This window comes from Nerophis ophidion, linkage group LG29, assembly GCF_033978795.1.
Source record: "Nerophis ophidion isolate RoL-2023_Sa linkage group LG29, RoL_Noph_v1.0, whole genome shotgun sequence".
NCBI lineage: Eukaryota > Metazoa > Chordata > Actinopteri > Syngnathiformes > Syngnathidae > Nerophis > Nerophis ophidion.
Genome location: NC_084639.1, coordinates 8,710,188 through 8,737,483, shown reverse-complemented (window position 1 = coordinate 8,737,483; position 27,296 = coordinate 8,710,188). Strand labels below are relative to the sequence as shown.

The 27,296-nt window shown below is 38.8% G+C and overlaps 1 long non-coding RNA gene across 1 annotated transcript; it reads right to left on the bottom strand.

Moving 5' to 3' along the window:
* On the bottom strand, positions 1-25,664 carry LOC133545874 (uncharacterized). The gene is made up of 4 exons (XR_009804932.1): positions 25,433-25,664; positions 10,162-10,264; positions 5,042-5,119; positions 1-66 (listed from the first exon to the last, which is right to left on the bottom strand). It is a non-coding gene; the product is annotated as an uncharacterized LOC133545874 (long non-coding RNA).
* Between the last annotated feature and the right edge of the window lie 1,632 nt (positions 25,665-27,296).

The following is a 27,296-nucleotide window of genomic DNA, read 5'->3' as shown; positions in this document are numbered from 1 at the left end:
CCTCCACTTCAACAGCGTCTTCTCCCCGCCAGCTTTGTTGTAGTTTTTGGCGCTTCCATCCCGAGTCTATGGACAGATGTATAAGTTACTATAAATGACTTTGTATTAGAAATGACAACAGTGGAGGATGCATGTGCATGTACGAGCCAGTCTGCCCCACAACAAGAGGTCAGGAAAAAAGAAGCAGCTTATTGACGACAGCGTCAGAGTTGCGCAATGCACTTTGGGTAAATGTAAACCATGTATGAATAATTTGCTGACAGAACAAGTTGGAGCAGGTTAGAAGAAGACAAGATTGTTTTATAAATATTTCTGCAACACCTCCACGGTTTGACATCACATTTTCAGGACTTATGCAGATCCATATTCCACAATAACCAGCACCAATAGGTAAGAAAAGTGGATTTTGCATAAAAATACCCTTTAAACTCCAATTCAAAAAGCATTTAAAAACTGTTATTTTTTGTTCACACCTTTAACTTTGTCATCTATCCAAAATCATTTCTTGCATTTCTTTAACTAGAAACTTTTCTACATACATCAGTCTTTAATTACTGATATTTTCATTTATTACTGTGTTATTCATTTCTTTATGACAATTTTTATAATAAATCAATGTTTTTTTTTATATAAAATAAGACTAAAATGACCAAAGTATATTGGTAAAGGTTATTTCTTAATACAAACTAGAGAAAGACTACCAATTAGTGTCCAGAAAAAGGTTCAGAATTTTTTTTATATTGTTAATTTCTTATTATTCAGGAAACTTTGTTATACATATCTACATTTGTAAAAATGTAGATATGACTTACTCAGGATTATTTAATATACATAGCTACAATATCTGTTGCGCTTTGTGCAATCAATGTGCCCAGTAAAGAAGTTTTGTAATGCTAAAAATGCATTATTGTGTAGGAAAAAAAAGCAGTTATTTACAAGATGTGAGTGAGGGCTTTAGAGACAAAATCAACAATCCTCATTACCTGCATTGTGAGCCGCCTCTTGCTAGCAAGGTTTTACTATTTAAAGCACACAGAAAATAGAAATGTGTGAATTCTTGTCCTACAAAGAGATTGTTGAAGATGGGCAGAATCCCCAAAAATCCCAATAGAAGGAACTCAGGGGACCCCTGCTGACCTCTCAATAGACTGAACCCAGGGGACCCCTGCTGACCTCCCAATGGACTGTATATGTACCCAGAGCCCCCCTGTTTAACCTCCCAATAGAATGTACCCAGGTCCCCTGCTGACCTCCCATTAGACTGAACCCAGGGGACCCCTTGCTGACCGCCCAATAGACTGTATCCAGGGGACCCCTGCTGGCCTCCTAATAGACTGAACCCAGGGGACCCTCTGCTGACCTCCCAATAGACTGTTTCCAGGGCACCCCTGTTTAACCTCCCAATAGAATGTACCCAGGGTGACCCTGCTGACCTTCTAATAGTCTGTACCCAGGGAGCCCCTGTTTAACCTCCCAATAGACTGTACCCAGGGCCCCCCTGTTTAACCTCCAAATAGAATGTACCCAGGGTGACCTGCTGACCTTCTAATAGTCTGTACCCAGGGCCCCCCCTGTTTAACCTCCCAATAGAATGTACCCAGGTCCCCCTGCTGACCTCCAAATAGACTGTGCCCAGGTCCCCCTTGCTGACCTCCCAATCGACTGTATGTACCCAAGGCCCCCTGTTTAATCTCCCAATAGAATGTACCCAGGGTCACCCTGCTGACTTTCCGATAGTCTGTACCCAGGTCCCCCTGCTTACCCCCCCATGGACCCCCTGTTTAACCTCCCAAAAGAATGTACCCAGGGTCCCGCTGCTGACCTCCCAATAGACTGTACCCAGGGCCCCCTTGTTTAACCTCCCAATAGAATGTGCCCAGGTCCCCCTGCTGACCTCCCAATAGACTGTACCCGGGTCCCCCCTGCTGACCTCCCAATAGACTGTATGTACCCAGGGCCCCCTTGTTTAACCTCCCAATAGAATGTGCCAAGGGCCCCCTGCTGACCTCCCAATAGACTGTACCCAGGTCTCCCTGCTGAACCCCCAATAAAATGTACCCAGGGTCCCCCTGCTTACCTCCCAATAGACTGTACCCAGGTCTCCCTGCTGAACCCCCAATAAAATGTACCCAGGGCCCCCAGCTGACCTCCCAATAGACTGAACCAAGGGCCCCTACTGACCTCCCAATAAATAAATGATAAATGGGTTGTACTTGTATAGCGCTTTTCTACCTTCGAGGTACTCAAAGCGCTTCGACACTACTTCCACATTTACCCATTCACACACACATTCACACACTGATGGAGGGAGCTGCCATGCAAGGCGCCAACCAGCACCCATCAAGAGCAAGGGTGAAGTGTCTTGCTGAGAACACAACGGACGTGACGAGGTTGGTACTATGTGGGGATTGAACCAGGGACCCTCGTGTTGCGCACGGCCACTCTCCCACTGCGCCACGCCGTCCAGACTGTACCCAGGGCCCCCTGCTTCCCTCCCAATAGACCGAACCAAGGGCCCCTGCTTCCCTCCCAATAGACCGAACCAAGGGCCCCTGCTGACCTCCCAATAGACTGTACCCAGGGCCCCCTGCTGCACTCCCAATAGACTGTACCCAGGGCCCCCTGCTGCACTCCCAATAGACTGTACCCATGGACCCCCTGTTTAACCTCCCAAAAGAATGTACCCAGGGTCCCCCTGCTGACCTCCCAATAGACTTTACCCAGGGCCCCCCTGTTTAACCTCCAAATAGAATGTAGCCAGGGTCCCCCTGCTGACCCCCCAATAGACTGTATGTACCCAGGGCCCCCCTGTTTAACCTCCCAATAGAATGTATGTACCCAGGGCCCCCCTGTTTAACCCCCCAATAGAATGTATAAAGGAGGTTGGGTGGGAGATCTGCAGATCTCTCTTTGTTTCCATTGGGTGGAGTTACAGTATTTTTTGCCAGGAAGTGGATTCTAATATGAGGATGTCATTTGGTTTGAGCGGGCTTTGGAGGCACCTGTGATTAAGAGCTGTATAAATACATTACAAGTTTTTGTTTGTTTGTTTTTTTAATGTCTTATTTTGGGGGAATTTATTTTACTGATTTGTGAGAAATGTTTACGATTTTCAGTAGCTTTTGGACGATAAAAAATTAGCTCAAAAATCACATGACTTATGGATAGTGTCTAGTTCTTTCTACTACAAGTCTTATTTTGGGGAAAATATGCTTATGATTTTAAGTAATATTTAAAATGTTCAATGGCTTTAGACTATACTACATATCTCAAAAACACATGATCTAAATGTCTAGTTGCTTTTACTACAAGTCTTAATTTGCGGAAAAGTTATTTTACTGATTTTTGGGAAATTTTCTTAAGAATATTGAACATTTTGAAAATAAGTTTTTCCGCACACGAGACACTATAAGTCTTGTGCTTTTTGAGATATGATGTACTTTCTTAAAGCTATTGAACACTGAACATTTTCAATATTCCTCAAAAATCATTACAATACTTTCCCTCAAAATGACTCTTGTAATAGAAAGAACTAGACAATTTCATTAAATCATGTTAGTTTTGAGAAGACATATTGTACAATCTTAAAGCCATTAAAATGAAAAATGTTCAATATTTCTCAAAAATCTGTAAAATATTTTTACGGCAAAAGGAGACTTGTAGTAGAAAGTTATTTTTGAGATATGTTCTATAGTCTTATAGCTATTGAAAATTATAAATGTTAAATATTCCTTTTCCGCACAATAAGACTTGTAGTACAAAGAACTAGACACTATAAGTCATGTGATTTTTGAAATTATATGTTGTATAATCTTAAAGCTATTGAAAATTTTGTATATTCCTCAAAAATAATTAAAATATTCTTTCCCCAAAATCTGACTTGTAATAGAAAGAACAAGACGATAAGTCATGATATTTTTTAGAACATATATTGTACAGTCCTAAAGCTATTGGAAATTGATTTTTTTTTTAAATACAGTAAAATAACTTTTCTGCAAAATAAGACTTGTAGTACAAACAACTAGACACTATCTGAGTCCTGTGATTTTGAGATATGTTCTATAGACTCAAAGCTATTGAAAATATTAAATAATCCACAAAAATCATTAAAATGTTTTTCCCCAAAATAAGACTTGTATTAACCCTGAGAGGGTTAACTTTTCTGTAACATGTAGTACAAAGAACTAGACACTATCTATAAATCATGTATCATTGAAGCTGGTTAAGTATATTGCATGATCACAGAGCTATTAAAAATTATTTTAAAAAAATAATTTTCAAAACTCAGTAAAATATTTTTCCCCAAAATAAGACTTGTATTAACCCCGTGAGGGACAAGCGGCAGAAAATGGATGGATGGAAGACTTATAGTAGAAAGAACAAGACACTATCTATAGGTCATATTTGGTCTTAATACTATTGAACATTTTAAATATTCCTCAAATATCCGTAAAATAACTTTTCTGTAACATGTAGTACAAAGAACTAGACACTATCTATAAATCATGTATTATTGAAGTTGATACAGCTATTGGAAATTTTTTTTTTTAAATAAAATTTAAAAATCACTAAAATATTTTTCCACAAAATAATATTCGTAGTATGCTCAACTTGACCGCTGACCATCTGATACTCATGTGTGTTTAGAGACAATACAATGTATATTCATAAAGCAATTGAAAATTAGATCCAGAAAATTATTCTAAAATAATCAGCAAAATATTGAATAATAAAAGTTGTAGTAGAACCAAATGGCCACCATCTATGTTTCAGGTGTTTATTGGGACTTTATTAAGTACCATCACAAAATATTAATAACTTTAAATATTTTTCAAAAATTATACAAATAATGATTTTCTAAAATAATTAATGTAGTATTCCTTAAAATGATACTCTTCATATCTAATTTTATAGTGAGGCCGTAGAGTATATAATAATAAAGTTTAATTTATTAAACTTCGTGTTGTAAGAGGTTGCAATTTGTAGACGGTCCCTGCTGCTCATTGGAAACAATGGTATATTTCCTTCACCTGACTCTCACCTGATCCTTGTCGTTCGCTGAGCTCCACACATTGATCTGGGGGTTCTCAATTGGAGATGCATTTCAGAAGGTGGGGCCCTGTAAAAAAAAATGTATTGTATGTGATTGGATAAACCACTTGTTCGTTATCTTGAATGACGTGCTACCTCAACCACTCACATCAAAATCAACCCTTGACACTGATTATTATCTACAAGTTTTAGAAGCTGAGTGATAACAGATCCAGCAAGTAGCTTAATTGCTAAGTGCTAAACAAGAAATACAAACTATGAACATAATAAAACAATCATTTACTCTACAATGTCTGCTCTCACTGGGATGCTGACTAACTGGATATTTACATCTTCCCGTTTAGATGAAGAATTAATCATAATCCTCATGCAGGTAAAAAAAAAAACAGATACACAAATCTCTTTTGTGTCTTTCTTGCCATCTGCAGATATAATTTGAATGTCAAAGTTGACCAACTTCTTGGTTTATGTCCACAACGTTCTACTATCCAGGTGAGAGGCATCTAGTATTATTGTTTACCAACTTTGAGGCGATGCAGCAGCTCGGTATGTCAATATAACAGCAGAGGTTGGTTAGCTCTCTGTGATCACGGCGCCACTAAAAGTAGTTCCTCTTATAATAACAATATTGCTAATATTGATTAATATTCTGGTCCCAGAATGAAAATAAGAATATTGTTGGCAGTTTTTGGATGTTTTCTTTTAGAAGATACAGTATGTAGAGTACTCCCATAAGTTGACTGGTTAGCCACATTGTACTTGGTTAGCCACATTGTACTTGACGTATTTTATAGATTAGGATGCATAAAAAAATAAAATGTCTTCTTGTCTTAAATAGGGATTGTGAATGATAGGCCAAACATTTTTTTAACTGTGATTCCCTTTAGCAATTACCAGTAAAATGGAAAATCAAGTTGAAATTGTATGTTTAATCGTGTTTTATTCTATTTATTTAACCATATCCAATTGTATTTAGAATTTACAAAGTATGTGAAAATACAGTCTAAACATCACACAATGCCACAAATTCAGTCAGACAATTTGAATATTCAGCTCTGAACACCTTTGGTCATTTCTGTTTCTGCACTCTTATGGAGGCAGAACACTGGCAGTGAGATTTGGCATCAGAAAAAAAAATTGACATTGTAGGAATAGTTGTAGAGCCACCGAAACAAGATTAGGCGACAAATAAATACAAAAATTGAAAAAATACAATATTTCAGTGGATGTTTTCGAAGTAAGTATTCATAATTTGTACACTTATTGTTTTTGTGTCTTTCAAAGGTTGTTATGATTGCTTCTCTTTTTTTTATAATACAATAGAAGTGTACAAAAATATGAATTTAATTGGCATCGAAAACATTCACCAAAAATATAGTATTTTTCAATGTTTGTATTTATTTGTCGCCAAAACTTGTTTCAGTGCCAGTACAACTTTTTTTTTCAATACCATATCTTACTGGAAGTGTTCTGGCTCAATACACTCTAACCCAGTGGTTCTCAACCTTTTTTCAGGGATGTACCTCCTGTGAACATTTTTTTTTTAATTCAAGTACCCCCTAATCAGAGCAAAGCATTTTTGGTTGAAAAAAATAGATAAAGAAGTAAAATACAGCACTATGTCATCAGTTTCTGATTTATTAAATTGTATACCAGTGCAAAATATTGCACATTTGTAGTGGTCTTTCTTGAACTTTTTGGAAAAAAAGATATAAAAATAATTAAACTTGTTGAAAAATAAACAAGTAATTCAATTATTAATAAAGATTTCTACACATAGAAGTAATCATCAACTTAAAGTGACCTCTTTGGGGATTGTAATATAGATCCATCTGGATTCATGAACTTAATTCTAAGCATTACTTCACAAAAAAGAAATCTTTAACATCAATATTTATGGAACATGTCCACAAAAAATCTAGTTGTCAACACTGAATACTGGAACTGTTGTATTTTTTTTTTTGCAGTTTATGAACTTACATTCATATTTTGTTGAAGTATTATTCAATAAATTTATTTATAAATTATTTTTGAATTGTTGCTATTTCTAGAATTTTTTTTAAAAATCTCACGTACCCCTTGGCATACCTTCAAGTACCCCCAGTGGTATGCGTACCCCCATTTGAGAACCACGGCTCCAACCATATTATCAGATTAGTTAAACTGGAAATATTGGAAAGAGATTTTCTGTGTATCATTCACAATCCTTTTGTAAGACAAGAACACATGCTCGGCTTTTTTATGCATTCTAAATCGTAAATGAATATCTAACAATTGAGTCAACAGATGGAGGGTCCTCTGTTGCGCTCATAAATCTCTCTAAAAACATCCATTAAGTGCCAACAATACACCATTTACATGTCGTGACCTGAAAATTAATCAAATGAGTGATATTGTTATTTCAGTTCTAACGCAGACGGACTATTTTAGTGGCGCGTTGATAGAAGTGAGCTAATGCAAGCTTACGCTGCTATTGTTGACACACTGAGCCGCCGGCTGCTTCTGCTTCTTCTCAAACTTTCTAAAAGTAAATTCTGGATTTTAATTCATGCATCTCTCACCTGCTAGTAGACAAATGTGGCCATGGACCGACAGGCTGGTCTACTTTCACATCCCCCGAGATGATGAAAAAGACACAAAAAGTTGCTTCTTGTGCAACTTTTTTTTTAACCCTCAATGAGGTTTGTACAAACCCCGTTTCCATATGAGTTGGGAAATTGTGTTAGATGTAAATATAAACGGAATACAATGATTTGCAAATCATTTTCAACCCATATTCAGTTGAATATGCTACAAAGACAACATATTTGATGTTCAAACTGATCAATAATCATTAACTTTAGAATTTGATGCCAGCAACACGTGACAAAGAAGTTGGGAAAGGTGGCAATAAACACTGATAAAGTTGAGGAATGCTCATCAAACACTTATTTGGAACATCCCACATGTGTGCAGGCTAATTAGGAACAGGTGGGTGCCATGATTGGGTATAAAAACAGCTTCCCAAAAAATGCTCAGTCTTTCACAAGAATGGATGGGGCGAGGTACACCCCTTTGTCCACAACTGCGTGAGCAAATAGTCAAACAGTTAAAGAACAACGTTTCTCAAAGTGCAATTGTAAGAAATGTAAGGATCTCGACATCTACGGTCCATAATATCATCAAAAGGTTCAGAGATTCTGGAGAAATCACTCCACGTAAGCAGCATGGCCGGAAACCAACATTGAATGACCGTGACCTTCGATCCCTCAGACTTTATCAAAAACCAACATCAATCTCTAAAGGATATTACCAAATGGGCTCAGGAACACTTCAGAAAACCACTGTCACTAAATACAGTTCGTCGCTACTGTCACTAAATACAGTTTGTCGCTACATCTGTAAGTGCAAGTTAAAGCTCTATTATGCAAAGCGAACGCCATTTAACAACAACATCCAGAAACGCAGACGGCTTCTCTGAGCCCGAGATCATCAAAGATGGACTGATGCAAAGTGGAAAAGTGTTCTGTGGTCTGACGAGTCCACATTTCAAATTGTTTTTGTAAATATTCGACATCGTGTCATCCGGACCAAAGGGGAAGCGAACCATCCAGACTGTTATCGACGCAAAGTTCAAAAGCCAGCATCTGTGATGGTATGGGGGTGCATTAGTGCCCAAGGCATGGGTAACTTACACACCTGTGAAGGCACCATGAATGCTGAAAGGTACATACAGGTTTTGGAACAACATATGCTGCCACCTAAGCGCCGTCTTTTTCATGGACGCCCCTGCTTATTTCAGCAAGACAATGCCAAGCCACATTCAGCATGTGTTACAACAGCGTGGCCTCGTAAAAAAAGAGTGCGGGTACTTTCTTGGCCGGCCTGCAGGCCAGACCTGTCTCACATCGAAAATGTGTGCCGCATTATGAAGCGTAAAATACGACAGCGGAGACCCCTGACTGTTGAACGACTGAAGCTCTACATAAAACAAGAATGGGAAAGAATTCCACTTTCAAAGCTTCAACAATTACTTTCCGCAGTTCCCAAACGTTTGAGTGATGTTAAAAGAAAAGGTGATTTAACACAGTGGTGAACATGCCCTTTCCCAAGTACTTTGGCACGTGTGGCCGCCATGAAATTCTAAGTTAATTTTTTGCAAAGAAAAAATAAAGTTTATGAGTTTGAACATCAAATATCTTGTCTTTGTAGTGCATTCAATTGAATATGGGTTGAAAATGATTCGCAAATCATTGTATTCCGTTTATATTTACATCCAACACAATTTCCCAACTCATATGGAAACGGGGTTTGTAATTGCTTCTTCATCTAAACTAGATTATGTAATATTTCCATCGAAAGTGGAAATATTACAGTGTTAGTTTTATTATGATTTGGTATTTTTAGTTTGTATGTTTAGCATCTAGCAATGCTGCTAATGCATTGCTAAAGCTACATCCGTTTAGCACTCGGCTTCTAAAACTTATTGCTCATCCTCTTTGAGTTCGGGCTCAAAATTAAACGGTTCTGGATCATTATTTTTTTCAAAGTAATCGTTGTTGGCTCTCACAAAGTCTGCTTGATTAGCATTGTGTAGATGGGGAAGGGATCTGTGGATCCTCCTCTACGTCATGCTATCACATCACTGGCGTCCCCATTCCTATTCTCTCAAAACTGCTCAGGAATTTCAGTGAGCTTGATCCTATTTTTATCATATCTATTTACTCGCAAAATCTTTCGGCGTCACGAATCAGATATATTTATTATATAGCTTCAATTTAGAGGCAACTTGTTTTTTACAGTCTAATGCTCATTTCAGCACTTGTGCTGAAATTAGTGGGCGTGTCCAGAGGCTAGCTGGGAGAATACGAGAGAAAAAAAACATGCTTAACTTTAAGCGCGTACAAAAACACTTGGACAAAAGGGCAATTAGCGCCATTGGAAGGTGTGAAGCTGCTGCCGAAGAGGGCTCCGGATAAACACTGCTTTGAATGACACCATGAAGGGCGAGCTTCTCCCTGCGAGGGGGACCCATGAATAAACACACCCTCTCCACGCTTAAGCTGACTAATTGGATGCACGCAGGGTTCCTTTGGGTGATTTCATGATGCTGGAGATAGCCTTAATTACCTTCTCGTCTCGCGGTGCTTCCTGATGGCGTCCTCATCTACTTCATTATTATGGCGTCCCTCTAGCGAGCGCCTAATAAGATGCTGTCTGCAGCTTGTGTGACCTAAAATATACCAAGGAAGCAAATGAGATCAACGCAGAACTGGGACCAACACATTTGCATAAGGGTGACACACAAATAATCGGTCGACAAACAAACTTACAAAAGCCATGAGTTAAAATGTTTCAAAATTGCTGCATTAGAGTACAGTACATTTTTCACTGTGGAAAAAAAAAACACGAGCCAGCACACCACAACAATGGAGGACTGCATATGTTTATTTTCCGTGCACAACGACAAAATCCAATAAAGTGATCATAACTACATATCGGTGCGCAAAATTTCTCCATTCCTATGTAAGCCTCGGTTGATCGGAATTCCAAATCCACTGTTCACATGGACACTAAATGCATTGATCCGATCGTGATGTGCGTATACATGCGTTTAATCAGAATAAACAATCTGAGTTGTCTTTTTTTTTCCCTGGAAATAGTAGAAGAAAAAACTACTTTCGCCTGTGTCCATTGTCTGCACGTCCTCAGCTCATTCAGACTTGTAGTCCCGACACGTCTAACGCATCCTTGCCAACCTTGAGACCTCCGAATTCGGGAAATGGGGGGGCGTCGGGGTAGAGGTGTGGGTGCGGGTTTTGGTGGTAGCGTGAGTGTATATTGTAGCGTCCTGGGAGAGTTAGTGCTGCAAGGGGTTCTGGGTATTTGTTCTGTTGTGTTTGTGTGTTACGGTGCGGCTGTTCTCCCGAATTGTGTTTGTCATTCTTGTTTGGTGTGGGTTCACAGTGTGGCGCATATTTGTAACAGTGTTAAAGTTGTTTATACCAGTGGTTCTCAACCTTTTTTCAGTGATGTACCTCCGTGAACATTTTCTTAATTCAAGTACCCCCTAATCAGAGCAAAGCATTTTTGATTGAAAAAAAGAGATAAAGAAGTAAAATAGAGCACTGTGTCATCAGTTTCTAATTTATTAAATTGTATAACAGTGCAAAATATTGCTCATTTGTAGTGGTCTTTTCTTGAACTATTTGGAAAAAAAGATATAAAAATAACGAAAATCTTGTTGAAAAATAAACATCTGATTAAATTATAAATAAAGATTTCCACACATAGAAGTAATCATCAACTTAAAGTGCTCTCTTTGGGGATTGTAATAGAGATCCATCTGGATTCATCAACTTCATTCGAAACATTTCTTCACAAAAAAAGAAATCTTTAACATCAATATTTATGGCACATGTCCACAAAAAATCTAGCTGTCAACACTGAATATTGCAGTGTTGCATTTATTTTCATAGTTTATGTTGAAGTATTATTCAATAAATATTAATAAAGATTTTTTAATTTTTGCTATTTTTAGAATATTTTTTAAAAATGTCACTTACCCTTTGGCATACCTTCAAGTACCCCCAGGGGTACGCGTACCCCCATTTGAGAACCACTGGTTTATACTGCCACCCTCAGTGTGACCTGTATGGCTGTTGATCAAGTATGCCTTGCATTCACCCATGTGTGAGTAAAAGCTGCATATATTTTGTGACTTGGGTGGCACGCTGTTTGTATGGAGGAAAAGCAGACTTGACCACAGGTTGTAGAATCGCTAAAGGTAGTGCCTTTAAGGCACGCCCCCAATATTGTTGTCCGGGCGGAAATCGGGAGAAATCCGGAAAAATGGTTGCTCCGGGAGATTTTCGGGAGGGGCAACAATTCTCCCGGGAAAATCGGGTGGGTTGGCAAGTATGGTCTAATGTTCCTACCCTCTTCCGCCATGTCCGTTTATGTAATATTTTAAAAATAATTATTTTCATGAACTTGTTTGTACCACCCAATGTTTCTAACCTTTCGCCTATCAAAGCGCTCAAAGAGTTCTCTTCATGTTTCTAACAAGACAGATAAATTCTAATCCCCTCCCGCCATCTTTGCTGATAAACCGATAAACATACGGCTGTTTAAAGGCGGAAAACGCATAACAGGTGCCGCAAAGGTGATTTTACCCAAACCACAAAGACCCGATCTGAATGGGGGTTGCCATTAGTCATGTGTACATGGACACCATTAATCGGATTAAAAGCCTTACCGGAATAAAAATGCTTTATGTAAACACGCCATTCGAAATAATCTGACCAGATCGCACACGTTTGGATGAAAATTTTCTTCCGATCGAGACGGTTGGTTTATGCCGATAGTTCAGATTGGAGCGCATGCAAACACTTCTTCCGAAGTTCGGGTCGAAATGATCCTTACTGCGCATGTCTGTGACGTCCGATATGCGTCTGCGTACTTTATTGTGATGCCGCAAACCGTCTGGCAATCTCTCCTGCCTCTTCATCAGTTAGTGCATGGATTAGTTGTTCAATTGGCCTTTGAACCATGTTTTTTTACTAAATTAATAGACAAACTTTTTTGACGCAGCTCTTGCTAATCCCAAATTGATTCGCAACAACTCAATATTTAGCAAAGTGACTTAGTGTGTACAGTACGACATTGATACGCATGATGAGTGGAACAGGAGCTGTCACGGGAACTGGTTCTGGGGTCATATGACTTTCCATTAACGTGCAAAGTTTCCACTCTTGATCATTGAACTCCAAAAAAACAATCCTGTCCCACCAGTTTTTTTTCCTCACTTTCATCCAGTGGCTACTTGTCTTTGCTAGTGGAGGGGGAACTATACTTAGGCCCCTTTATCCAGGGTGAATCCCACCTAACCTTATCCGTATCCACACACACACAATGGTCATTTAAGATGCGCGAATCATAGTCACCTCTGACCTGGAAGTGTATCCATACCCTGTGTTTCAATGTAGACTATTGCAACATTTCTTTTAACAGTAAACCTTGCTTGCCATATCATCAGACCAGCCTTATTGTAGTGATTCACATCTGGGCCATCATACAAACCCCGTTTCCATATGAGTTGGGAAATTGTGTTAGATGTTAATAAAAACATTGTATTCCGTTTATATTTACATCTAACACAATTTCCCAACTCATATGGAAATGGGGTCTGTATATATATATATATATATACTGTATATATATTAGTGGTGTGCAGCTCTACCTTAGATGGTGATATGTGTGATCTGATATGAATCTTGATACATGGGTTATGACACGATTCACTAACAATACTTGTTAAAAAATTACAACTTGAAGCAATTCGATGCAATGCAATTCGATACGATTCAATTCAGATGTACGCTGTGCCTGGTGAAAAGAAAATTAAATGTATCACGTACCATGTCAGAACAATGTCAAGTCTATATTTTTTAAATAGACACATAAAAAACTGGTGGTTCCTGCATTATTAGTAAATAGTAGAACGAGCAACATCAAGACAATGCAATCCATAAACTTAAAGAAAAGATGTGGGCGTTAAAAAAATGCAAATTATGATTAGAACTGTAAATTATTTTTCTTCTGTTGATTCTTAGTATAGTTGTATTTGTATTTGTTATATATTGTTAAATGTTAGAGTATCATATTTGATCAAAAGACTGAAGGGTTGAGATGTCCATAAAAAAAACAGATCTATTGACTGGCTCCTTGACATTAACAATATATTTGTTTTTGTTTGAAGCATGTCAGTGATGAAACACTGACATCTCAACCAAGGCAGAAACAGCGGCAGCTTTGCAGAGTGGGTCTGAGTCTCCTCTCCGCTCTGACGGAAATGGAATGGACTTCATTGTAATTGCCCTTCAAAGAACAAGGAAATGTGTTTTCAGTACAAGATGTTTTAGAGCAGACATTCAGTAGACAGAAGACCGCTTTTGCTGAGTACGTTGAGGACATTAAGGGTGTTACATGCTTTAATGTCTCCAAACATTACCCCACAAAAGTTGCTAGATAGAAAGTCGCCAATGCTTGAAGGCTCTAGAATGTGCAGTTTTATCTGGTAAAGCGAATGATTAGAGGCCGTGTGGCCGAAACGTTCTCTAGTGAATATTCCCAAAACAGGCTGAATATTTTGAAGTTGGAACAGTTTGAATCAGATGAAAAATGAGGGAGTTGTGGAACTTTGAATAATGTCCCATTGACTTAAAAGGCTTCACGGTGGCAGAGGGGTTAGTGCGTCTGCCTCACAATACGAAGTTCCTGCAGTCCTGGGTTCAAATCCAGGCTCGGGAACTTTCTGTGTGGAGTTTGCATGTTCTCCCCGTGAATGCGTGGGTTCCCTCCGGGTATTCCGGCTTCCTCCCACTTCCAAAGACATGCACCTGGGGATAGGTTGATTGGCAACACAAAATGGTCCCTAGTGTTTGAATGTGAGTGTGAATGTTGTCTGTCTATCTGTGTTGGCCCTGCGATGAGGTAGCGACTTGTCCAGGGTGTACCCTGCCTTCCGCCCGATTGTAGCTGAGATAGGCGCCAGCGCCCCCCGCGACCCCAAAAAAGGGAATAAGCGGTAGAAAATGGATGGATGGATGGATGACTTAAAAGGGAATTTCCCCCAAATTTGGGAATTTTGGGAAAAGCAGGAATTTTTTTGAAAATGGTAAAAAACGTGAATGGTCTGAATGAGTTGAAATGGCTGGTGTTGAAATTTTTCAGATCGGTCGAGAAATGTTAAATTGAGAAATGGTATTAAGGAATTCCTGGAATTTCTGGAAAAATTAGAATTTTTCCCATTCAAAAACGACTTTTTTTTTGTCCTAATTAGGAGGAATGTTTGGACGGTGGAATGGTTGAAGTGGGTTGAAAAATGTGGGAGGAGTAGTCGTCAGAAAAAAGGGTGGAAATAGGGCTTTGAAAAAATTCTGGAAAATCCTGGATTATTTTTTTATTTTGAAAAAAGAGGAGATTACATTTCCAAGATGGTGGAATGTGTTGAAGGTGGAATGGTATGAATAGGTTGAAAAATGTGGAAATTGTGGAAGTTTGAAAAATTGCCAATTATTTTTGAATGGGACAAATGTTCCGGAAAACCGGGACTTCTGGGAAATCTGGGAATTTTTGGAATTTGTCAAGAGAAAGCCTGTGATTGATGAAGCTTTCCTGAAGGAATTGCATGTGAATGCTTCAATGCTGAAGTTGAACTAAAATACTGACAGAATGTAGTATGATTGTAAGAATAGTTTGAACGTTGGAATGGTTTTTATGTCGAAGAGTTTGAATTCCCAGGAAAACCGGAATTTAGTTTGGATTTTAGAAAGTGTTAGTTGGATGATTTGAATGTGTGGATGTTGCAATGGTTTGAATAGGTTAGAAAATGTGCGAATTGTAGAAGTTTAAAAAATGGACAATACATTTTGAATGGGGAAAATGTCCCTGAAAAGTGTGAATTCCTGGAAATCTGGGATTTTTTTTTTAATGTTGGCGAGCACACAATTTTCAACAAGCTGAAAATTGTGGAGTAGGAACGGTTTGTATGGGATGAAAAATGTGGGAATTGTGAAACTTTGAAAATTGTCCTAATCATTTCAATGGAGATTTCATGGAAATTTGGAAAAAGCGGGAATTTTTGGGGAAAATGTTAAAAGACGTGAATGTTCTCAATGAGTTGAAATGGTTAATATTGGAATTTTTCAAATTGGTCGAGAAATGTTGAAGTAGTAACAGTTTGAATTGATAAATGGTATTAAGGAATTTCGGGGAAAAAACGGAATTTTCTAGTTCAAAAAACAACTTAATTTTTTGTCCTGATTAAGAGGAATGTTTTGTTGGTGGAAAGGTTGAAGTGGATCTAAAAATGCAGAATGAATAGTCGCCAGAAAAAAACGTCAAAACAGGGTTTCAAAAAAAGGAAATTCTGGGAATTCCTGCAATTTTTTTTTACTTGAAAAAATAATTTTGAATTTCCAGGATGGATGGAATATGTTCAAAGAGAAATGGTATGAATTGGCTGAAAAATGTGGAAATGGTGGAAGTTTGAAAAATGGCCAATTGATTTTGAATGGGACAAAGGTCCTGGAAAAACGGGAATTTGGAGAAATCTGAATTTTTGGAATTTGTCGAGGGAAAACCCGTGATTGATAAGGCTTTTCTGAAGGAATTGCATGTGAATGATTTAACGCTGAAGTTGAACTGAAATACTGACAGAATTTAGTATGAATGTAATTATCGTTAGAATGTTGGAATGGTTTAAATGTTGAAGAGTTTGAATTTCCAAGAAACCCGGAATTTGGTTTAGAACTTGGGAAACTGCTATTTTTAATGTCCAGGAAGCGTGGAATCTGTTGATGTTGGAATGGTTTGAATTCCATTATTCATACATACATACATACATACATACGTACATACACTCCCACATACATACACAAATACAGTACATACCTACATACTCAAAGTTCATACATCCACACACACATTCATTGTACAAATATACATAAACACATACTGTACATATACATTCACTGTACAAACATACATAAACACATGTAGTTTACCCTCAGTTTACCCTAAGGCATAGGGTAAACTGGGTAACACTTTGCACACTGAAAAAGCTTAACCTATTGTTACAATAACAATCTGCAAGGTTAATATAGCTTGTTTCTCTTTATTCCCCTCCGTTTTTCTACTTTCTTTTGTATATGTAGTTATCATTACGTATATGTATTGTTGCATTTCAACAACTGTATTGTTGATAGGGGTTCCCCACATATGTGGTCCTCTCCATGGTTCTCATGGTCATCATTGTCACCGACGTCCCACTGGGTGTGAGTTTTCCTTTCCCTTATGTGGGCCTACCGAGGATGTCGTAGTGGTTTGTGTTGTGGTTTGTGCAGCCATTTGAGACGCTAGTGATTTAGGGCTATATAAGTAAACATTGATTGATTGATAATAGAGGTAAATTATTATTATTAATTATCAATACCGCTATTTCTATTGGTATTTGTATTCCATTTATAGTGTAATAATGCTCATTGTCATTTCTGTATTATTTATTTCACTAACTGCTTCTTTGCTATCACTTTTACTATCATATTTGTACATATTGTATTAGCCAATGTTGTTCTAATGTTGTTATTGTTGTATTTGCTGTTGTTGTTTTTGTCTCTCCGTCTTATCACCACAATTTCACCCCGTCGTCCTTTTTTTCTCTTTCTATCCCCTCCTGCTCTGGCCCTGCTGCACCAAATGATAATATAAATACATTTAATAAAGTCAAATACAAATAAGGCAACAAGAGAAGTATCCCAGACTTCTCTTTTGTAAAGTAAACTTGTACAGCCGATGTGGGCATCTACCTCAACTATATGATTTGTCTGAGAAGCTGGACAGGACAAAAAATACATTAAAATAAATAAATTAAAATAACAAAAAGGAATGGTTTGATTAGGTTGAAAAATGTCCCATTCCTGGAATTTTGGGAAAAGCGGGAATTTTTTTGAAAATGATTAGGAGCATGAATTCCCCTAATGAACTCATTTTGTTGGTGTTGGAATTGTTTAAATCAGGCAAAAAATGTTGAAGTAGTGACAGGTTTTTAATTGAGAAATGGTTATACTGAATTTCAGGAATACCTGGATTTTTTCCAGTTCAAAGAACAACTTATTTTTTTGTCCTGTTTAATAGGAATGTTATGACGGTGGAACGGTTGAAGTGGGTTGAAAAATGCAGAATGAATAGTCGCCAGAAAAAAGCGTCAAAACAGAGTTACAAAAAAGGAAATTTTGGGAATTCCTGGAATTTTTTTTAACTTGAAAAAATAAGTTTGAATTTCCAGAATGAGTGGAATGTGTTCAAGGTGAAATGGTTTGAATCGGCTGAACAATTTGGAAATGGTGGAAGTTTGAAAAATGGCCAATTCATTTTGAATGGGACAAATGTCCTGGACAAACGGGAATTTGGGGAAATCTGGGAATTTTTGGAATTTGTCGAGGGAAAACCCGTGATTGATGAGGCTTTCCTGAAGGAATTGCATGTGAATGCTTTAATGCTGAAGTTGAAACGAAATACTGACAGAATGTAGTATGAATGTAATAATCGTTTGAATGTTGGAATGGTTTGAATGTTGAAGAGTTTGAATTTCCAGGAAAATCGGAATTTGGTTCGGACCTTGGGAAACTGCTTGTTTCAATGTCCAGGATGAGTGTAATGTGTTGATGTTGAAGTGGTTTGAATTCCATTATTCATACATACATACATACATACATACATACATACATACGTACATACATACATACGTACATACATACATACACATATACAGTACATACCTACATACTCAAAGTTCATACATCCACACACACATTCATTGTACAAACATACATATACACATACTGTACATATACATTCACTGTACAAACATACATAAACACATGTAGTTTACCCTAGGGTAAAATGGGTAACACATGGCACACTGACAAAGCTTAACCTATTGTTACTATAACAATCTACAAGGTTAACATAGCTTGCTTCTCTTTCTTCCCCTCCATTTTTCTGCTTTATTTTGTATATGTAGTTATCATTACGTGTATGTATTGTTGCATTTGAACAACTGTATTGTTGATAATAGAGGTAAATTATTGTTATTATTCATTATCAATAGTGGTATTTCTATTGGTATTTGTATTCTATTTATAGTGTAATAATGCTCATTGTCATTTCTGTATTATTTATTTCACTAACTGCTTCTTTGCCATCACTTTTACTATCATATTTGTACATATCGTATTTGCCAATGTTGCTCTAATGTTGTTATTGTTGTATTTGCTGTTGTTGTTTTTGTCTCTCCGTCTTATCCCCACAATTTCACACTCTGTCTTCCTTTTTTTCTCTTTCTATCCCCTCCTGCTCTGGCCCTGCTGCACCAAATGATAATATAAATACATTTATTTAAAGTCAAATACAAATAAGGCAACAAGAGAAGTATCCCAGACTTCTCTTTTGTAAAGTAAACTTCTACAGCCGATGTGGGCATCTACCTCAACGTATGATTTTTCTGAGAAGCTGGACAGGACAAAAAATAAATACAATAAATAAATAAAAATAACAAAAAGGAATGGTTTGATTAGGTTGAAAAATGTCCCATTCCTGGAATTTTGGGAAAATCGGAATTAAAAAAAAAAATGATTAGGAGCATGACTGTCCTGAATGAGCTAAATTGGTTGCTGTTGGAATTGTTTAAATCAGGCAAGAAATGTTGAAGTAGTAAAAGGTTTTTAATTGAGACATGGTAATGCTGGATTTCAGGAAAACCAGGAATTTTTCCAGTTCAAAAAACAACTTATTTTTTTGTCCTATTTAATAGGAATGTTATGACGGTGGAACGGTTGAAGTGGGTTGAAAAATGCAGAATGAATAGTCGCCAGAAAAAAGCGTCAAAACAGAATTTAAAAAAAAGGAATCTTTTTAACTTGAAAAAATAAGTTTGAATTTCCAGAATGACTGGAATATGTTCAAGGTGAAATGGTTTGAATCGGCTGAAAAATGTTGAAATGGTGGAAGTTTCAGAAATGGCCAATTAATTTTGAATCGGACAAATGTCCCGGAAAAACGTGAATTTGGGGAAATCTAGGAATTTTTGGAATTCGTCGAGGGAAAACTCGCGATTGATGAGGCTTTCCTGAAGGAATTGCATGTGAATGCTTTAATGCTGAAGTTGAACTGAAATACTGACAGAATGTAGTATGAATGTAATAATAGTTTGAATGTTGAAGAGTTAGAATTTTCAGGAAAACTACGATTTGGTTTGGAACTTGGGAAAGTGCTAGTTTTAATGTCCAGGATGTGTGGAATATGTTGATGTTGGAATGGTTTGAATAGGTTGAAAAATGTCCCATTCCTGGAAATTTGGGAATTTTGAGAAAAGCGGGTTTTTTTTTTCAAAATGATTAGGAGCATGATTGTCCTGAATGAGCTGAATCAGTTAGTGTTGGAATTGTTTAAATCAGGCAAGAAATGTTGAAGTAGTGACAGTGTTTTAATTGAGAAATGTTATTACAGAATTTCGGGAAACCGGGTATTTTTACAGTTCAAAAAACAACTTAATTTTATTGTCCTGTTTAATAGGAATGTTATGACGGTGGAACGGTTGAAGTGAGTTGAAAAATGTGAGAGGAGTAGTCGACAGAAAACAGGGTGAAAATAGGGTTTGGAAAATCAAGAATTCTGGGAATTCCTGGAAAAAAAATGTCACTTGGGAAAATGATAGTTTGAATGTGTTGAAGCTGGAATGGTTTGAATAGGTTGAAAAATGTCCCATTACAGGGAATTTTGAGAAAAGCGGGAATTTTTTTTTAAATGATTAGGAGCATGATTGTCCTGAATGAGCTGAATTAGTTGGTGTTGGAATTGTTTAAATCAGGCAAGAAATGTTGAAGTAGTGACAGTTTTTTAATTTAGAAATGTTATTACAGAATTTCGGGAAAACCGAGAATTTCTCCAGTTCAAAAACAACATAATTTTTTGTCCTGTTTAATAGGAATGTTATGACGGTGGAATGGTTGAAGTGAGTTAAAAAATGTGGGAGTAGTAGTCGACAGAACACAGGGTGAAAATAGGGTTTAGAAAACCCAGAATTCTGGAATTCCTGGGGAAAAAAAATTAACTTGGGAAAATGATAGTTTGAATGTGTTGAAGGTGGAATGGTATGAATAGGTCGAAAAATGTGGAAATAGTAAAAGTTTGAAAAATGGCCAATTCTAATTTTAAATGGGAAAAATGTCCAGGAATACCGTGAATTCTGGGAATTTAAGGAATTTGACAAGGGAAACCCCGCCATTCCCAAATAGGCTGAACAGTTTGAAGTTGGAACGGTTTGAATCGGGTGAAAAATGTGAAAGGTAGAGCGCGCCGAAATCTGGAGAACAAGAAGAAGAAGATGAAGTTGAAGTTTAAAAAATAGATTAATTTTGGTGTAGAGACCCATATCTGTGAATGCTTTTGAGGTTTTACACCAGCGGTGTTCAAACTTTTTCCACAGAGGGCCGCACACAGAAAGATTTAAGCATGCGGGGGCCATTTTGATATTTTTCATTTTCAAACCATAACAAAATATATGGATTTTTGTTTTATCCTTAGGGCTCCTGGGGAGCGTAGATTCAGTCACTAAAATGTTAAAAATAATTTAAATTATTATTATTATTTTTTATTTAATGCTTACAGTAAATCTCTATATCAACGTGAAGTTGATATAAAGTAAAACGAATAAGGTTTTATGCCTTTTCTGTCAAAGACAACGGTTTTTTATAGTAAAACTGAAATATGCGGTACTTAAATAGATAGTATTCTATTTATTCCTTCAGGAGAGTTCCTTTATTTAGCAATTAAAGCCCTCAAAGATCAATAATTCAGGACACCATTGATTTTAATTATTTAATATTTTTGAGTAATCACAGTGAAAAAATAAATAAAATCCTACTAAATATATCTGAGATCGGAAAGGTTCCCCACTCATAAAGTGATGCATTTTTATCATTAATTTTTTTTTACTTTTAACACTTAAATCCATCCATCCATCATCTTCCGCTTATCCGAGGTCGGGTTGCGGGGGCAGCAGCCTAAGCAGGGAAGCCCAGACTTCCCTCTCTCCAGCCACTTCGTCCAGCTCTTCCCGGGGGATCCCGAGGCGTTCCCAGGCCAGCCGGGAGACATAGTCTTCCCAACGTGTCCTGGGTCTTCCCCGTGGCCTCCTACCAGCTGGACGTGCCCTAAACACCTCCCTAGGGAGGCGTTCGGGTGGCATCCTGACCAGATGCCCGAACCACCTCATCTGGCTCCTCTCGATGTGGAGGAGCAGCGGCTTTACGTTGAGCTCCTCCCGGATGGCAGAGCTTCTCACCCTATCTCTAAGGGAGAGCCCTGCCACCCGGCGGAGGAAACTCATTTTGGCCGCTTGTACCCGTGATCTTATCCTTTCGGTCATGACCCAAAGCTCATGACCATAGGTGAGGATGGGAACGTAGATCGACCGGTAAATTGAGAGCTTTGCCTTCCGGCTCAGCTCCTTCTTCACCACAACGAATCGATACAACGTCCGCATTACTGAAGACGCCGCACTGATCCGCCTGTCGATCACACGATCCACTCTTCCCCCACTCGTGAACAAGACTCCTAGGTACTTGAACTCCTCCACTTGGGGCAGGGTCTCCTCCCCAACCCGGAGATGGCACTCCACCCTTTTCCGGGCGAGAACCATGGACTCGGACTTGGAGGTGCTGATTCTCACTCCGGTCGCTTCACACTCTGCTGCGAACCGATCCAGTGAGAGCTGAAGATCCTGGCCAGATGAAGCCATCAGGACCACATCATCTGCAAAAAGCAGAGACCTAATCCCGTGGCCACCAAACCGGATCCCCTCAACGCCTTGGCTGCGCCTAGAAATTCTGTCCATAAAAGTTATGAACAGAATCGGTGACAAAGGACAGCCTTGGCGGAGTCCAACCCTCACTGGAAACGTCTCCGACTTACTGCCGGCAATGCGGACCAAGCTCTGACACTGATCGTACAGGGAGCGGACCGCCACAATAAGACAGTCCGGTAACCCATACTCTCTGAGCACTCCCCACAGGACTTCCCGAGGGACACGGTCGAATGCCTTCTCCAAGTCCACAAAGCACATGTAGACTGGTTGGGAAAACTCCCATGCACCCTCAGGAACCCTGCCGAGAGTATAGAGCTGGTCCACAGTTCCACGACCAGGACAAAAACCACACTGTTCCTCCTGAATCCTAGGTTCGACTATCCGGCGAAGCCTCCTCTCCAGTACACCTGAACTCCTCAGAGAGGAGTTCAGTAGGTCTTTAAGTTAACACTTAAAGACCTACTGAAACCCACAACCCAGTCTGATAGTTTATATATATATATGATGAAATCTTAACATTGCAATACATGCCAATACGCCCTTTTTAGTTTACTAAATTGCAATTTTAAATTTCCCGCGGAGTTTCCTGTTGAAAACGTCGCGGAATGATGACACGTATGATGACGCGTGCGTTTGACGTCTCGGGTTGTAGCGGACATTTTTTTCCCGCCCGATCCAAGCTATAAGTAGACTGTTTTAATCGCATAATTACACAGTATTCTGGACTCTGTGTTGCTGAATCTTTTGCAATTTGTTCAATTAATAATGGAGACATCAAAGTAGAAAGATGGAGGTGGGAATCGGTGTATTGCGGCTGCCTTTAGCCACACAAACACAGCCGGTGCTTCCTTGTTTAAAATTCCTGAAGGTGAAGTTTTACTATGGAACAGAGCGGTCAAGCAAACATGGTTCCCGACCACATGTCAACCGGCAGGTTCCGGTGAGAAAATTGTGGTAATAAGTCTGCTGTTACCGTAGTTATGAGCAGAGCTTGCATCCTCCTGCAGCTGTTGCAGACTATTACCTCCTCCCACCGGAGACACTGGCTGTCACCACACCCGTGGCCACACCCCTCCGGCTTTCAGGTACCATATAAGCTCACTAAAACACTAGTAACACAATAAACAGATAAGGGATTTTCCAGAATTATCCTAGTAAATGTGTCTAATAACATCTGAATCGCTCCCACTGTTTTCACCTTTTTTTTTTTTACTTTTTTTTTCCTCTAGTCCTTCACTCTCAATATCCTCATCCACGAATCTTTCATCCTCGCTCAAATTATTGGGGAAATCGTCGCTTTCTCGGTCTGAATCGCTATAGCTGCTGGTGGCTATGATTGTAAACAATGTGAGGATGTGAGGAGCCCTCACACCGGTGACGTCACGCTCACATCGTCTGCTACTTCCGGTAAAGGCAAGGCTTTTTTATTAGCGACCAAAAGTTGCAAACTTTATCGACAATGTTCTCTACTAAATCCTTTTAGCAAAAATATGGCAATATCGCGAAATTATCAAGTATGACACATAGAATGGACCTGCTATCCCTGTTTGGATAAGAAAATCTCATTTCAGTAGGCCTTTAAATTTCAAGATCAACTTCCGATATATCTGTCGATTTTAAATTTGAACTATTATTTTGTTTGTTTCATGCTCTTTTGTCAAAACTTTGATGTTTCTATAAGGCAACCACACAACATATGCAACATTTTTTCCACATAAAACATTTTAAAGGGATAATTTTTAAGTAATAATTCATTATAACATAGATTTTTTTGTCCTTTTTTTTTTTTGAGCAATGGAAAAAAAAAGAAAAATACAAAAGGGAAAAAAAACTGCCTGCATGGTGTTGTAAGCACTTCACATCTCACGCACTTTGCAAATTATACGTAATTTCCATTGTGCGCAAGCAATTTGCATTATCGCAAGACAAGATTTAAGACGAGATTTTGTGGATGATTTAGTCCAGGGGTCGGGAACCTTTTTTGCCTGAGAAAGCCATGAAAGCCAAATATTTTAAAATGTATTTCCGTGAGAGCCATATAATGTTTTTTTAACACTTAATACAACTAAATGCGTGCATTTTTAAGAAAGACCAACATGTTTAGAGTACGATAAGTCTATTTGTCTTTTAAATAACATTGTTATTCTGAAGATAACCAATAATACATAAAATGCTTCCTACCATTAATGCGACTCATGGTGCTGCATGGTTTTGCTGATGTCTTTGTAGTCTTGATATGGGGTTATTTTTAACACTGTGATTACCAGCGTAATTATTCATTACTTATCCTGTTAAGCAATGTCAGCTGAGATTTATCTGAGAGCCGGATGCAGTAATCAAAAGAGCCACAGGTTCCCTACCCCTGGTTTAGTCAGTAACCCTACATTATTATATTTTATAAATAGTAAACCAAGTTGTGGTAGTAGTTTAGTCAGTTGTTTAGTCGTGGATGTACAGTGGTTAGGGTTAGGGTTAGGGTTGGACTGATTTGAGGGCAATACTCTGTTATATTGTCCCGACTACAAATTAATAGATTTACATAAGTATTTAATAAATTATTTTGACACCAAAAACATGTATTTGCGCCCATTGATTTGCAAAATGTGCACCACACATTATTCAAATATATAGCTGGAAGCAATATGCAAAAAGATTGCGCATTTTACAAATTGGTATTGTGATATTGGTATTGTGCCTACAACAATGGCAGCTTTGTGTCAACATTGCCACTTTTTCTCATTCCACTTTTTTTTTATGTTTTTTTATTTTTATTTTTGCAATACTATCAATTTTGCCATTTTTGCAGAATGTGTGGCAGGCCGTTAAACGATTAGCAGGCCGCAAATGGCCCCCAGACCGCACTTTGGACACCACTGATTTACACAATAATATCAAAAAATACATGCAAAGTAGTAAAGAGGGGAAAATAAGCCTGAGAACAATGAAGAGTGGAGTATTTAATGTGATTACCTCGCAGAGTTGAGGATAAATTAGAGCTGAAGTCTTTCAAATCAGCGTCCTTGTCTGGTCAGCTGGTTGCTCTTTTACCATCAGCATCATTAGCTCCATCATCGCCGGCTTGAGTGTCTCGGTGACGTCACAACTACTTTACCGCTCCTTTCGAAAACGTTAATAAATGGCTATACTTTTTCCAACAGAACATTCTTTTTTTATATATATAATTCAAACGTTTACCACACTTTATATTCAATATTCGAGGGTGAATTGTTAGTAAGCTCTTTCGGTGCGGTCTGCCATCTTGCGCGAAGCCTGAATCCCGTCCGCGAATCGGGGCGTGCCTCCACTTTGGCCACGCCCACATTGGGCCACGCCTATTTCCCCCCAACATAGGACCGCCGAAGAAGAATGCATGCAGAGCGTCGAAGAAGTTAATCAGTCTGCAAAAAGGAGGTAAGCATGGATTTTTGTATTGACGTGCCATTTTGCAATATTTTTGGCAGAAAGGGAAGGAAGTAACATTATTTTATTTTTGAAATAGGTTATGCTCTGTATTAGAGATGGTCAGAGAAAGCCTCATTAGGTATTCGAGAATTTCTCCAAACGTCAATGCACGCGTCGGCACATGACTCCACCTGCTGGCCAAATGTATAATTACAAACAACTATCTTAACCACTTGAAGTGTAATGCATTGAATTGACAATGAATCACCATAAATGTTTGACGAAATGGATCTGCTGGTTATATTAACAAAGTAGGGCTAGGCTAGGCCTTTTCTAAAAATCTTGATATTTTTAGGCCGTATCGCGATACACAATGTATATACGTAAATGTTTGTGTGTGTATATATATATATATATATATATATCCATACATACATACATTTGTGTGTATATATACACAGTGTGTGTATACACACATATTTAGATAAATGTGTGTGTATATATACACACACACAGGGACGTGCACATTATTATAGAGGGGCAGGGGCTCAAAGTCAGAAAAGGGCAGGAAATTGTTTTTTGGTCCTTTACATCCATCCATCCATCATCCATCATCTTCCGCTTATCCGAGGTCGGGTCGCGGGGGCAACAGCCTAAGCAGGGAAACCCAGACTTCCCTCTCCCCAGCCACTTCGTCTAGCTCTTCCCGGGGGATCCCAAGGCGTTCCCAGGCCAGCCGGGAGACATAGTCTTCCCAACGTGTCCTGGGTCTTCCCCGTGGCCTCCTACCGGTTGGACGTGCCCTAAACACCTCCCTAGGGAGGCGTTCGGGTGGCATCCTGACCAGATGCCCGAACCACCTCATCTGGCTCCTCTCGATGTGAAGGAGCAGCGGCTTTACTTTGAGTTCCTCCCGGATGGCAGAGCTTCTCACCCTATCTCTAAGGGAGAGCCCCGCCACACGGCGGAGGAAACTCATTTCGGCCGCTTGTACCCGTGATCTTATCCTTTCGGTCATGACCCAAAGCTCATGACCATAGGTGAGGATGGGAACGTAGATCGACCGGTAAATTGAGAGCTTTGCCTTCCGGCTCAGCTCCTTCTTCACCACAACGGACCGGTACAACGTCCGCATTACTGAAGACGCCGCACCGATCCGCCTGTCGATCTCACGATCCACTCTTCCCTCACTCGTGAACAAGACTCCTAGGTACTTGAACTCCTCCACTTGGGGCAGGGTCTCCTCCCCAACCCGGAGATGGCACTCCACCCTTTTCCGGGCGAGAACCATGGACTCGGACTTGGAGGTGCTGATTCTCATTCCGGTCGCTTCACACTCGGCTGCGAACCGATCCAGCGAGAGCTGAAGATCCCGGTCAGATGAAGCCATCAGGACCACATCATCTGCAAAAAGCAGAGACCTAATCCTGCG